The sequence below is a fragment of the Copidosoma floridanum genome, unplaced genomic scaffold (assembly GCF_036245765.1).
Source record: "Copidosoma floridanum isolate Cflo_tuat_1 unplaced genomic scaffold, Cflo_Japanese_pri ptg000008l, whole genome shotgun sequence".
In the NCBI taxonomy this organism is placed as follows: Eukaryota; Metazoa; Arthropoda; class Insecta; order Hymenoptera; family Encyrtidae; genus Copidosoma; species Copidosoma floridanum.
In genome coordinates this window covers 7,742,055-7,755,563 of record NW_028321885.1, presented here as the reverse complement: position 1 = coordinate 7,755,563, position 13,509 = coordinate 7,742,055, and the positions used below count along the sequence as shown (strand labels likewise).

General features: G+C 35.1%; 1 protein-coding gene across 1 annotated transcript in view; it reads right to left on the bottom strand.

Annotated features, from left to right (window-relative positions):
• bw (brown) overlaps positions 1-13,509 on the bottom strand; it is a 904,351-nt gene that overhangs the window by 495,906 nt on the left and 394,936 nt on the right. The gene's annotated exons all lie outside the window — the stretch shown is intronic.

Below are 13,509 nucleotides of genomic sequence, written 5' to 3'. Positions count from 1 at the left end.
AAAATTTATAGCCCAAAATGCACCTCTATAGAGGTCAAAATAGTTTATCACGTATCATAACTGACAGCACCACTGGTCTTCAGTCGGGAGTGTAGGTACTTTACCCTTACTTAATTAAAATGTTTTGCTGTAAAATTAATATGCGTGGCAAGTAAAACAAAGTCAATTGCAGCTTAGGTCCAAATTTTGTTGCCATATACTGTTTAAAAGACTGCCAAGTCTTCTTATCTTAGCTTTAAAACGACAAACTTGAAAAAAAGATTATTTATTAGGCCAGGTAAGTTTAATAAAAGTAGGCAATTATTCTCTGCACACAAACAAGAGCACAGATAATTTAAGCCTATTATGTGCAAGCAACATTGTTTTGAAATGGATCCGACTTTGGAGGTAAAAAACAATGCCGCAACAACGACATAGACATTGTAAAAAATCACCTCAAACAAAGTTTTTTTGTAACTTCCTCCAAACGTATGATAAGTACAACAATCTGGCTTATTTTAACTAGTAAGTATGAGAAACTTGAGCAATTTAAGAACACTTGGACTGATAACGGTAAATAATTTATAGAAATAATAATGAATTAATATCAAAACTTTTTAAACTTAAGTTTATTTTTAATTTAAGAAGAAAAAAACCCTTCGTGATTAAAAATGTATTCAAGTATTATTGTATGCTTGTAATGTTGGTGGACTAAAATAACAAACAAATCCTTTTTCCTTGCACATTCCCTAGGAATGTTGTTTCGAAGGCACTTGTGCAAAGACCAATGTGGATTTGAAAAGAGGTGAATCACCTGCAAGTTACTTCAGTACAATGATAATTTATGTACATGCACGCTGGCCTATGCTGACCGGAAATGAACAACAAAATTTTTTTCAACAGCCGTAGATACAAAAGTTTAACTGGGAATAGTTAAACTGTAATATTAAGCGCAATTACAATTTTAGATTAACATAAAGTTAAACATTAAGATAGCTTAGAATTAATATATAGAAATAAGCGAAAACATTAGTAAAAGCCAGAATCGTCACAAACAACCAGTACACACTACACCACTAGCAAACAACTACATTACATGTTACCTATAACAAACCTGGTACACAACATTAGTAACCTTCAAGCAATTACCCGATTATTACCATTCAAGTTTGCAAGCTCATGGTTTACAGAGTAACCCTTTTTGCATCGCATTAATAATTTCAAAAACATACTGCAATAGTCTGATTTGTAATCTAGTTGATTGCTAACACTTTTTTCTAAATGTAAAGGAAAACAGAAAGTAACCCTTCCCCTTTTCTTGACTTGGAGAGAGAGTCCGTACGCCTGCCTCTAATAGGGATAACAAAGTTTCTGATTCCCTAAGATACCACGAGACGACTTCCTCTCCAACGACTAGCAACAGAAAAACGTGTTGACTAAAATTCTACCAAAATTCCTTATTATTTCTTGCAAAATTATAAACATTCAAACTACCAGTAAAATAAATTATGTTAACTCGCAACAGGCAAAGCCCTATTGTTCTCATCATTATTCTAATAACTTGTATTATTTTTATCATTATTACAATTATTATTATTACTATTATTATTGTTATTATTATTATTATTATGATAATTATTTTTATAACTACTACCACTAATATTATAATTATAAGTTATTACGGCAGTAACCGCCATTTTGGCGCTTAAGTAGTAGTATTAATTAATAAATCACCAATCGTTTATTCACCCAAGCATCAATCGAATGGTTAAGCAATTTTCACCGTTCTTTTTGCAACAAGTTTAGTTGAACAAACGACCGGTGTTTATCATTAGTAAATAATAATAATGTTCTGTTTTAATGTTAAGGTTAAATCTTATTAAAATCCTGTCAACTTCGTATGTAATAGGAAAAGGAAGGGCATGAGCAAATGAATCTCCTTTCCTTCTCTTAGCGCAAAGAGAAGAGTGAACCAGATGTGGGAAGTGCCAATTTCCGAGTAGCTAAAATAGAGCAGTTCTAGCCAATTAGATTTCGGGTATTGTCATTTTTGCAAGATTTTCCCCTGACAAGCTCTCCTGCGTTTTTATCGAACCAGCGAGTGACCGACGTCCGCTACTCCTTATAAAAAAGCCTGGAGGCCCCGGAAAAGCCAGTTAATTTTTGTTTCTTACCCTCGAACGGTTGACTAAATAGTTAGAGTCCGCCTCTACTATCACTTAGTCCTCCATGAATGCGTAACAATTGAAATACTTCACTTACCACGGTTCGTACTGGTTCGCTAAGTTGTTTTACGTGTGCACCAATATCCGCCACAGTATTAATACCCATGGATCATCGAAAATTATTAAGGTGGATTACGCGCGCACCAATATCAGCCACGATATTATATATATTAGTACCCGTGGATCCTTGAAAATTTTCAAGTTTGTATCACGTGCACGCCACTCTCCGCCATGGTAGTCGTACCATCGAAGCAAGAACTACTTAATCAGATTAAAGTGAGAATCAGTACTCGCGACGGTATTAGTACATCCGAGTGAGGTCGCAAGTCAAATAACCATTTACCCCCACGTAACCTCAGGAAACGAAACTTTTACTAGTAACGGTGCTGGTATTATCTAGATCGCGGACGAGATACCCTTAGGTACGTCGCACAGTGGAATAAACTAATATTTTTCGGTTTAAAACTATGTAAACTTCCTTAGAAGAAACATTTTTTCATGAAAGTTTTTGGATCTTATAGGTATGATGACAAGGAATAACAGAAAGTTAAGGAGAAATAAAAAAAATGAGATCCTAACCTACAAATTTTGGATTATTTCAGAAATTTTTAATATTATTATTATTTTTTTTTTTTTTTGTAAGAAAATAAGTTTTAAAGAGCTGGTATTATACCTTCACAATTATTTTACATAATTTATTCATTTTTTAAATAAGATATCAAAATTGCGTCTAGAAAGTGACTTTTTTGTCAAAATCAAGCATAATTCCAAAAAAAAATTATTTTCTTCAGAAATTTTTGGAAGTGTTAGTGTTGTGGCTGGGAGTGAAAAATAACTACTCAATGATATAAAAAAAAAGTTAACCTACATATTCATGTGGTATTTGGAAATTTTTTCGTGTTTTGAAAATTCTATCTTGTTCTTTTTATTCATTCTCCTAACATTAGATTCCTCAGGAATATGAAGTAGCTTGATCAAATTGATGCCTTTGATAATTATAATCAAATAATCATAGAGAAACGATGAATTGCGATAATGTCATGGATGCTTTTAAATAATTAAGTGCTTCTTTCACTCTTAATCAGATTCCGTTTCCGTGTCACTTATATTATCGTCGTTCTTCCTGTAAATGTTTATAATTTCATGATTGACATCGGTTCATAATTATTATGAATAATACTTTCACATGAAAACACTTTTTATGACTATTTTTTTTTGTTGCTTACATAATTTCATTCTCCAATAACCTTGCAAAAATTAATTATACTATTTATTTAGATTACATTCGCATAATAATCTGTCCATCTCATTATTACGGGTATTAAAATTTATTAAACAGAGTAATACTAAATTTTAAAATATTGCTTTAAACCATAGTAAAAAGACAAAACAGTCCATTTTTACTTCACATTAGGTATTCAAAATAATAGCCATATAAGATGTACTAAGTGGCAACATTTTATACAAAAGTATTCATCGCTTTTGTAATTAAAAGGATCAAGAAAGTATCATATAATTTAATACTCTACGATTCAAGACGTAATTTGAATCAATTATAAGATATTATTAAAGTTTCGTGATGATGCACACACATGCTTAAAAGTATTTTAAAGAAGCCGGAAAATGAATTGCAACTGTATTATTGGTTTGAAACAAAATAAAATTGTTTAGTTTAAATTTAATAATTAGTACAATTAAATCTAACTTTTAATTAAAAAATAAAATAATTGTTTTGCTTAGTGAATATAACAAGTTTAAGATACTGCACACAGAATAACAAATTTAATATGTAATCTTTTTTCCCCCACCGTATAATACCACTGTAATTAGAGTTTCCGATGTAATTACTACATTCACATAGAGAAATAAGATATTGTGATTTTTTAACAATGGTAATGTATGATATTATGCCTGTATTGAATTTTTAAGTCTTTTACTTGTTGACTGTCTCTAATTTTATTCGTATTACACTATACAATATAATACCTGCCAGGGTACAGAGGCTGGCGTTGATAAAGGTGGACGGAGCATTTGCCAGACAAGTAGAAAAGGAAGGCAGGTTACGAGTTGGTTTTGAAAGCTGCCAAATTCGAAGGAAATTTGAAGTAACAAGATATTACAAATGCCTAGGATATGGACACGTCTCAGGCGGTTGTAAAAACGGAAACAGATCCAAGCTTTGCATCCGGTGTGGAAGCTCAAACCACTGGAAGAAAGAGTGTCCAGGCCCAGCACGATGCTTCCTTTGCCCAACAACGGACAACAAATACGAAGCAGGCAGCGGAAGCTGCCTTTTATTTAGAAAAGCCCTAAAAAAGGCCAGGAATAAGGCCCGAGCATGATCAAAATGAGGTGAAAAGGCCTTGAGTTAAAAGACAGGCTTATGTGGACCCACGCTGCGCTGGGTACTTCTTACCTATCAGCAAGGGAAAGCATTAAGCTTATAGTGGTGCTGGCTAAGTAGGTGGCCTACTATAAAGCGCTAGACAAGGTGCTGATCCTTAGGAACCCCGAGTCCTTTTTAGGACTCGAGAGCATCAGCACCTCTAGCAAATGGTGGCGAGTTAGATCGTTAATGCTGTGAGACGCGATGGTCTCCCTGGTGGCTCCACCCTGAAGTAATGCTAACGCGGTTCCGGGGTGGATCGAAAGCCACGCAGCATGGAGGAGGGGGGTTTAGGGGGTATAGGTGGTCTAAAAAAAAAAATCCACTGAGTTCCACACTACCGCTGTCCCTGCGGTGTGCCTCAATGCATTTCCCCTTCCTCCACAAAAAAAAAACAAAAACAAAAAACTGCTACTGCCACTGCTACTACTACCACTACTACCACTACTCCCGGGTGGGGTTTTTGTTAGTTTCTCCATACCGGGCGCTTGCCCAGGTGGCGGATAGGGGCATCCTCTTAAAATATGAGGTGACGATGGGCAGCTGGGGTGGCTCACTGTTGTGGTGGTCGGGGGCGTAGATCGGGAGGCGTGTGTGGTGTTGGCGGGTATATCTGCGGCGATGTGGACGGGAGACTAGTGCCTCATGCCTTCAGCGAAGTGGATGAATAGGCCGGCTCTACTTGTGCTCCTTGTTGTTCGCTTTTTGCTGCTTCCGTGGGTGGCACTCCATTGCTTGATGCGGTCCAACATATACTAGCACCCGTTGTGTACAGAAGTAAGCAACGATTAAAACATTTTTCTCAGATACATGCATCACACACTCTCACTAAACAAACACAGGGACACTAACGGATTGTTCTGGGTTGCGTGTGGTGAATCCTTTTTCGGGCTTGCGTTGGAGGCCTGGTGGTGGTGGGTGAAGCCGGATGATGAGGCCCAGGTAAGTCTGGGTAACCACATCTGATATGGCTGTACGCCTCATAAACAAAAAAGACGTGGTGGGCCGACTAATCTAGGCTTACTACCACTGAGGAGGCTATATGGCGACACCTTAGTGCCTTGCGCCAGCCCGTTTTGTTGGGTTGTCTGCGCGGTCGTGGGACTGTACACCTGCCGCTTGTTTCACTGGGATGACCGTTGTGTACCAACCAATACAACATTACACACAAACACCACTCTTACAGTTGTTACTCAACGCCAGGGCAGTCTCCACGAGTGGGACTGAGGTAGAGTTGCGACTCCCGGCCGACCCGAGAAAGTAGCGGTTTTCTCTGGTAACAGAGAGGGCTGCTGCCCTGGTTTTAACCCTTTACAAATATTTATTTCTAGAAAAAAAGGGTAGTGCTGGCCTTCGCGGGTCAGTACGACACTCAAAAAGATGTCAAAATGAAAAACGTCGATGCAAAACTAGTACCCCAGAAGGTAACCTTTCTGAGGGAATGCGCCGGCAGTTTCCATCGGGTGAAAGCCCGGGTGACGGTCGTAGGCCCCACGGCTTCTGGGGGGGGGGCTACTAAGACGTGTCTCATGGCCAACAGGGACTGCTAAATGTTTTATGGCATTTCCTTACAGACAAAGGACGAAGAGGAAGCCTGTCGAGTATAGGCACTAACGACATCGAGGACAGCAACGTGTCAGTATTTAGCAACCGCACCCGGGAGGAGCTTGCCTCTTTAGAAGAAAGTGTCGCTATGCTCGGAGTAAATCGACAGCAAGTTGCTGATTAAGTCCAATTAGCAACGGAAGACATTACAGAGACGCTTCAAATGATTAACGATAAGTACGGCAACACAGCAAACGCTGTTAAAAATGGGCTCAAAGCGGCGCTTAAGCATCTTCAAGAGGCAGAGGTGCTGAGAAAAGGCTGTCCTACTGAAGAAGATTTGTATATCCTGATTTGCAAATCCCTGACTAGAGCTACATACGACTTTTTACTAAAATTATGTTCGCAGTAAAACGCAAGAGCCGATTTAAAAGATTGCCTGTATTCAGCAATTTCAGTACTTGGCTGTACAGTATGATCTTCAACTTCCATCTCTTGTATATAGTAATATGTTCTACTTATTTCTTTATGAGTATTATTTTTAGCAAGATAAATTTGTCATAAATTCACTGCTAATTTCTACAATTCGATATTATATTTGACTTAATCTAACACTTTGAAGGCTCGCCTACATAAGGTACTCGAACTGGCCTTTTCTGTTTTAATACGTGGTCGTCCTTCTTTACCAGTACCCTTCTTTGCTGTAGGATCTAGTTACTAAAGCTATAAGCCATGTAACTGTGCCCTGTTTTATCTATTGCTCTTTATAACAATTATTTTGAAGAAAGAACAAAAAAGAATTTTCAAAACATGAAAAAATTTCCAAATACCACATGAGTATACAGATTAATTTTTTTTTTATATTATTGAGTAGTTATTTATCACTCCCAGCCACAACAGTTACACTACTGAAAACTTTTTGAAGAAAACAATTTTTTTTGGAATTATGCTTGATTTTGACAAAAAAGTCACTTTTTAGACAGAATTTTGATACCTTATTCTAAATTATGAAGAATACGTGTAACATAAATATGAAGGTATAATACTAGCTCTTTAAAACTTATTTCCTGACAGAAAAAAAAAAAATTAAATTCAATAATGTCTGAAATAATCCAAAATTTGTAGGTTAGGATTCATTTTTTACATTTTTCCTTAACTTTCTGTTATTCCTTGTCATCATACCTATAGGGTCCAAAAACTTTCATGAATAAATATTTCTTCTAAGGAAGTTTACATAGTTTTGAAACAAAAAATATCAGTTCATCCCACTGTGCACCGCAAGCAAGTTAAGTGCATTGGGAAATCCCTTGCATAGTAGTCACTTTAAGATGTATTAAAATAGTCGTAGCCCCTTTGCAAATATCGTGTCGTTAGTCCGAACCACCCGTTTAGCTGCGTGTCCCATTTACCTGCCCAGCGTGTGTCCCAAGTTATTAAGTGAAAGCTTAAACTTGAATAGTACGTAGCTCCGACATAACAGCTCCTCTACATAAATATGTATGTATATATGTGTATATTTGTATACCATATAATTTTTATAAATAGATATTTATTCGCTAATAAAAAGTTATCCGATGTTTAATGCTGTTTGACAAAGTTACCGTCGACAAAAATTATGGATCTGGGGCTCATTCTTCGTTGCAACCAATTTTTTAAGATAACGTTATGGGAGTGGATTTGTATTTTAAATCCTTCAAAATGGCATTTCTAAAATGTGCTCTTATCAAAGGCATGGTGTTTTGTAATATCTCGTAAGCATATGGCTTTTAGATCTTGCAGTCATCATAGACGTTGACTTTATAAAGATAATTTTATTAAAATACATTTATTATTTGTTGATTTATAAGTATTAAAGCTAAACAGGTTGTATACGTACAGCTTGCTTAATATCAACATTTTGTGAATTTATTGATTTTGATGTGAAAAATGCTGTCTAAACTGATACACTTTGAACTAAAATCAATGATCGTTTAAGATGAAGGAAAATAGTGTTAAGTTTGGGGTAAACAGTGATCGAAAAGCTGATAACGTACTTCAAATTTATGAAGAAAAAAATGAAACTACATTTTATTTTATTCAATTGCTACTCTTTTTAAAATCTGGTGTATTGCAACATCGTACAACAGCTAGAATTATCAAATTTATAAATTTTTTGAGTATTTTTATTTTAGAAATAAAGTATTTTGAAAGCCTAAAAAAAAAGTTTTTTTTTTAATGATAGTGATTAAAATATATGCAATTTTGTTCTATAAAATGTGAAAAAGACAAAAAGACATTGCATAAGAAAGGTTTTCATTTAATTACATCAACCATTTAGTTGCGACAGATTATTTACGGAGTTTAAAAGTTACCAAAAAATAATTATTTATGGAAGCAATTTCATATTTACTCATACCATTTATATATTATTCTGTAATGTATATTCTCATACACATTTATAACTTTAATCAATACGTAGTACCTGAAACCAGCAGCACTGTTTAATGAAACCGGTACAGCAGTCAGCACGATTTTCGGATGTTTAGTGTTATAAAGAAGACAGTTAAAATTGTTGGTACACAATGGTTTTTTTTATGTCCATAATTATGTACCAAACATTTTCATCAGAGTGTGAAAAAAATTTATGTTACAACTCTCTACGGTAATTTGTTCATAACATATAAATATTTAAAAAATGCAGTAATTTGACGATGCTAGTCTAAATTCGAAGTACTTTAATTGAATTGCTGAACATTGCTAACCCTGGATGTCTGATAACGTTATTTACTTTTGCTCAAAACGATCGTCACTTTTAAATGAAAGTGCATTTGTTCAAACAGCAGTTTTGACATCGCAATCAATAAAACTACAAAACACATAATGATTAAACAAGCTGTACTTATGATTATAGGTGTTAATATTTATAAATTGAGATGTAGTAAACTTTTGAAAAAAAATTTTTTATTTGGGTTCTACGTATGCTTGAAAAATTTTTTTATTTCGTGTAAAAGCACTAACTACTTATCTTTAAAGACCACATAAGGCTACAGCCATTTGCTAACAAGAGGTTTCATAAGAATTTAATAGTATCTTTATTAGCATAATAAATATATTTTTACAAATTTGTAAGTACAAAGGACCCTTATTTTAAAATTAAAAATTTACAGAAATCAAGGAGTTTTTTAAAAATAATTTATTTATATAAATTCAACGAGTGTATTACTTTTTAATTACTTATAATTAAATGCAGAGAGCTTAGGGTTCTCTGGAGTAGACATGCAAAAGAATCTTAAAATATTATACGCTGTACTTGTTATCACACATGAGTCCTAACGTCCTATTAAATCAATAATGCAATTTTTGATTTGCTTGTACGAGTTGCAATGTTACTAAAAGTTTAAGATCCATCGAGCAATTCACAAAAGAATCCTGATAACTTGTCTTTCACTGTAACTGCAGATTGCGAACCATTTAATTTACATCAAAGCAATCAGAAACACTCACTTTTTGACAAACAACTAATTAAAATATTAGTTAAGACTTTAAGAATTATTGCTATAATTTAAATCCTAAATTAAACTCATGTTTTCGGTCCCTTTTGATAATATACATTCTTACATTTTTCTACTGTAACGTTGACTACATCATTCGTATTGTATAAAGTATACATCGTACAAAATAATTAATTTTCGTAGTAAACTTGATAGATACTTCAAATAACGAAGTTAAAAAAGTATTTTTTTGATACAGTTTGACATCTTGCTACTCATTTAGATAACAGTAATTGAAGCTTCAATGGCTCAGTAGTTGGCGTGATAGCTTTCCAGATAGAGAAACTCGAGAGATCAAGGATTTAAATACCATCGTATATTATTAAGATGTTTTTTTTAAACTATTTTGATAAAATTAATACTTAGGATGCCAAAACACCACTTATACTAATTTTAAAAATGAATAGTGGAATTTTTGTGGTGATGCTGAGACCTCCTGGAGCATCGTTTTTAAAAGAAAGCCATCAACTGGCCAACCCATTGGGTAAAGTCATAATTAATTTTACATAGTTCAGTAAGGTCATTTAAATGGATCACTGGAAAATATTTTTCTATGAAACTTGATAATAGCTGCCATGTGCTTGAGACAATAGCTGTGTCCTGTAAATAATACCCAGAAGGATAGATGACCGAGTCATCTGAGGAAAAATTGGTAAGAGGTTGACACGAGAGACTCGCATACTTCAGAAAAAGGGGGATGATTATGGAAAAAAACAACGAAGGTAAAGATAAGGGACATACGATGCGTAGGATCCTTATAATTTGACTTCTACTGCTACTGCTACGAGTGATGCTGCTGATGCATGTCTCGTCAACACAAAAGACGTGGTAAGCTGACAAATCTAGGCTGACTACCACTGAAAAAGCTGCATAATAGAACTTTTCGGTGCATTGTTTACGCTCACCCATTTTTGTGAGCTCTCAGCTCCGGTCATGGGTTTGTATACCAGCTCCTTTACTCTCTTGAGAACGTATGATAGGCCCACATTAAAATTTACTACACACGATAATCACTTTCATACTTTGTATATAACGCTAGGGCAACATCCGCAGATAGAACTAAGGAAGAATGGTGACTCTTGGCCAGCCCAAACAAGTAGCACCCTTCTCTGGAAATAGAGTAGGCCTCTCCCAAACTGCCTTAGCTTTAACTCTTTTTTAATCTTCAATTTAGATGGAAAGGGTAGTGCTGGCCTTCACAGGTTAGCACGGAACAAACAAGATACTACAATAAAGGAAGTTCATGCAAAACTAGTAACCAAGGCGGTAACCTCTTTTAGGGAATCCACTGACAGCTCCGATCCATTAAAAGTCTGGGTAATTATTGCAGGTTCCATGGATTATAAAAGGGAATCACAAAAACGTTTATGGTGATCAACAGTGTTTGCTAAGCCTAAAGTGGCCATTGTTGTATAAAGGTAGGATACCTAATAGCCTTTTAAGCTTAGGTAGTAACGTAAGCCAGGAAAGTGATTTCAGTGTATTCAGCAACCACATGCGAAATGAACTTGCCTCTATAAAAAAGGATGGTGCATAATTAAGCCTAAAACGAAATACAAGGATTCTGCAAGCTTAATCTGCAATAAAGAAAATTAACAAGACACTCTAAGCCATCAACCAGAAGTATATTAACATGGCAAAGGTGATGAGGAATGGCCTTAAAACTACTTTTAAGGGTTATTGGGTTGAATAAAAACAAATAAAAGGCACTATACATCCTAGAAAAAGTGCTTCAAATCCTTGCAGTATAGGGAGCACATAAGGAACAATTTCTGACTGCATATTCCAAGGAATACTCTGAACACAGCTCTTCAGAAAATGAAAGAAGTCGAAATGATAAGGAGTCCTTTAAAAAGCCCTGAGAAAGAGCAAAGTACTGCTGTGAAGAAAAAAAAGATTAGCGAAGACAAACTAAAAAGCATGTTCAGAGCAGTAAAAGAAAGAATCAAAAAGCTTTAATAACAACGACAAAAGTTTTGGTGAAGATAGGTGACGGTAAAACTTTTGCTACAGTACTTAAGTCGATAAAAGCAAGTCTCATCCTCGACAAAATAGGAGCTATTGTAGAAAGTGCCGTAGCCACGAAGAAAAGAGATTTAATCTTGAAAGCTGAGGGAGTAAGAAATATTGTAAGTTCCTCTTAATGTGAAGAAAAGTCAGTGGCTGACCAAGAAAAGGTAGTAACTACTGCATAAAAATAACGCTAAAAATCCGCAATTTGTACTTTATCGTCGAAAAATAAAAGATACTCCCAAAGGAAAATGGTGAAGGACAGAGAATAGAGTTAGTAACCCTTGATGAAACAGTTGCTAAGAAAGTTGAACATACATAACGAATAGAGATACAATCTGTCTTCTGCAGCGTTAAGAATAGGCTTGTAATAATAAGGTGTTTCAGATGTCTAGGGTAAAGATATGTATTCCATGACTACAAAGGTGAGGACGATCACAGCAAGTACTTATCAGCTAGGGAAAACATCAAGCATTAAGGAGTGCTTGCAAAAATGCCGCCTACATAGAAGCGCTAAACATGGGTGATGACCCTCAGTGATTCTGAATCTTTTTCAGGACTTGAAAGGATTGGCACCTCTAGCAACTGGTGGAAAGTTTGCTTGTTCATAGTGTGAAATACGATTACCTCTCTGGTGGTTCCACCCTAAAGTAATGCTTACACAGTTCCATGGTGGTACGAAAGCCACCCAGCCTTGGTTTCAACCCTTTTCAAATTTTTATCTTAGAAAAATAAGGGTAGAGCTGGCCTTTACTAGTAAACACGTCACTAAAAAAGATGTCAAAAATAAAAAGCGTCAAGAATGGCATTGAAACTGCTCTTTAACATTTTGAACTAGCTGTTGTTGTACGAGAAAAAATAAATAAAGAAGAAGAGTTCTACAATACACAGTGAAAGGAAAGTGTTGTATCATTGCAATACAGGGGAAAAACAAAAGGTGATTTGTGTGAGCAAGTGGAGAGAATAACTCTTAACGCTGCTCCAAAGGAGATAGTACGGACGAAGCCAAACAGAAGTTTCTCAGAAAGTCCTAAAAAGTAGAAAAATTCTGTGACCTCCAAAAAAAAAAAGAATCTTTCTTAGTCGAAGGTGTTAAAATGTAAGTAAATTTATATAAGATGCATTAGTAGTGACATCTCTCATACGGTATAGGCTCTGTGAGTGCAAGATAATGTGTGTGTGTGTTTTATAGTTTGTACAGTAATGCAGTTGGGAGAGACACAGAACATGGCCGTTGCCGCGCATGCACACTCTTGTAGAGTCTCTTGGTATTATAAGAGGAGAACTTGTCATCTTGTTTAAACTTTATTTTTATTGTAAAATATATTAATTTAAATGTTAACAAATGTTATAGTATTGATTCACTACCTCATTGTATATCTATTTAACATGGTAGCACAGCATGGTTAGTACATCCAATTTTCGATTTACTCGTTTTCCTTCGGTGGCTCGTGATAATCAACTGCTATGGGTTCAAGTGAAAGTGTCAACCCAACACTTATGAAATTAAAAGATAGTGTCAATTCAACACTAATAAAGAATTTTAAAAAAAGTTTTGTGAAAATAACAAGAAAAGTACTTATATTTAAAAAAGTTTCAGTAGATTTGGACAGAGAAAAAGAAACCAAAATAGCAGATCAAGTGAAAATTTTGGTGTATGATGAAAAAGACTTGGAGTGCTAGAAAAAGGAAGTTACAATGAGTCTAAAACTAAAAAAGTAAAGTAGTAGCAACAAAAGCCATGACAAGGACATATGAAAAAGAAAAATGGATCGAAAAGGACTGAAAGGCGATCAATGTACTATACAGTGAAATTTTAAAGGACCAGTAACAG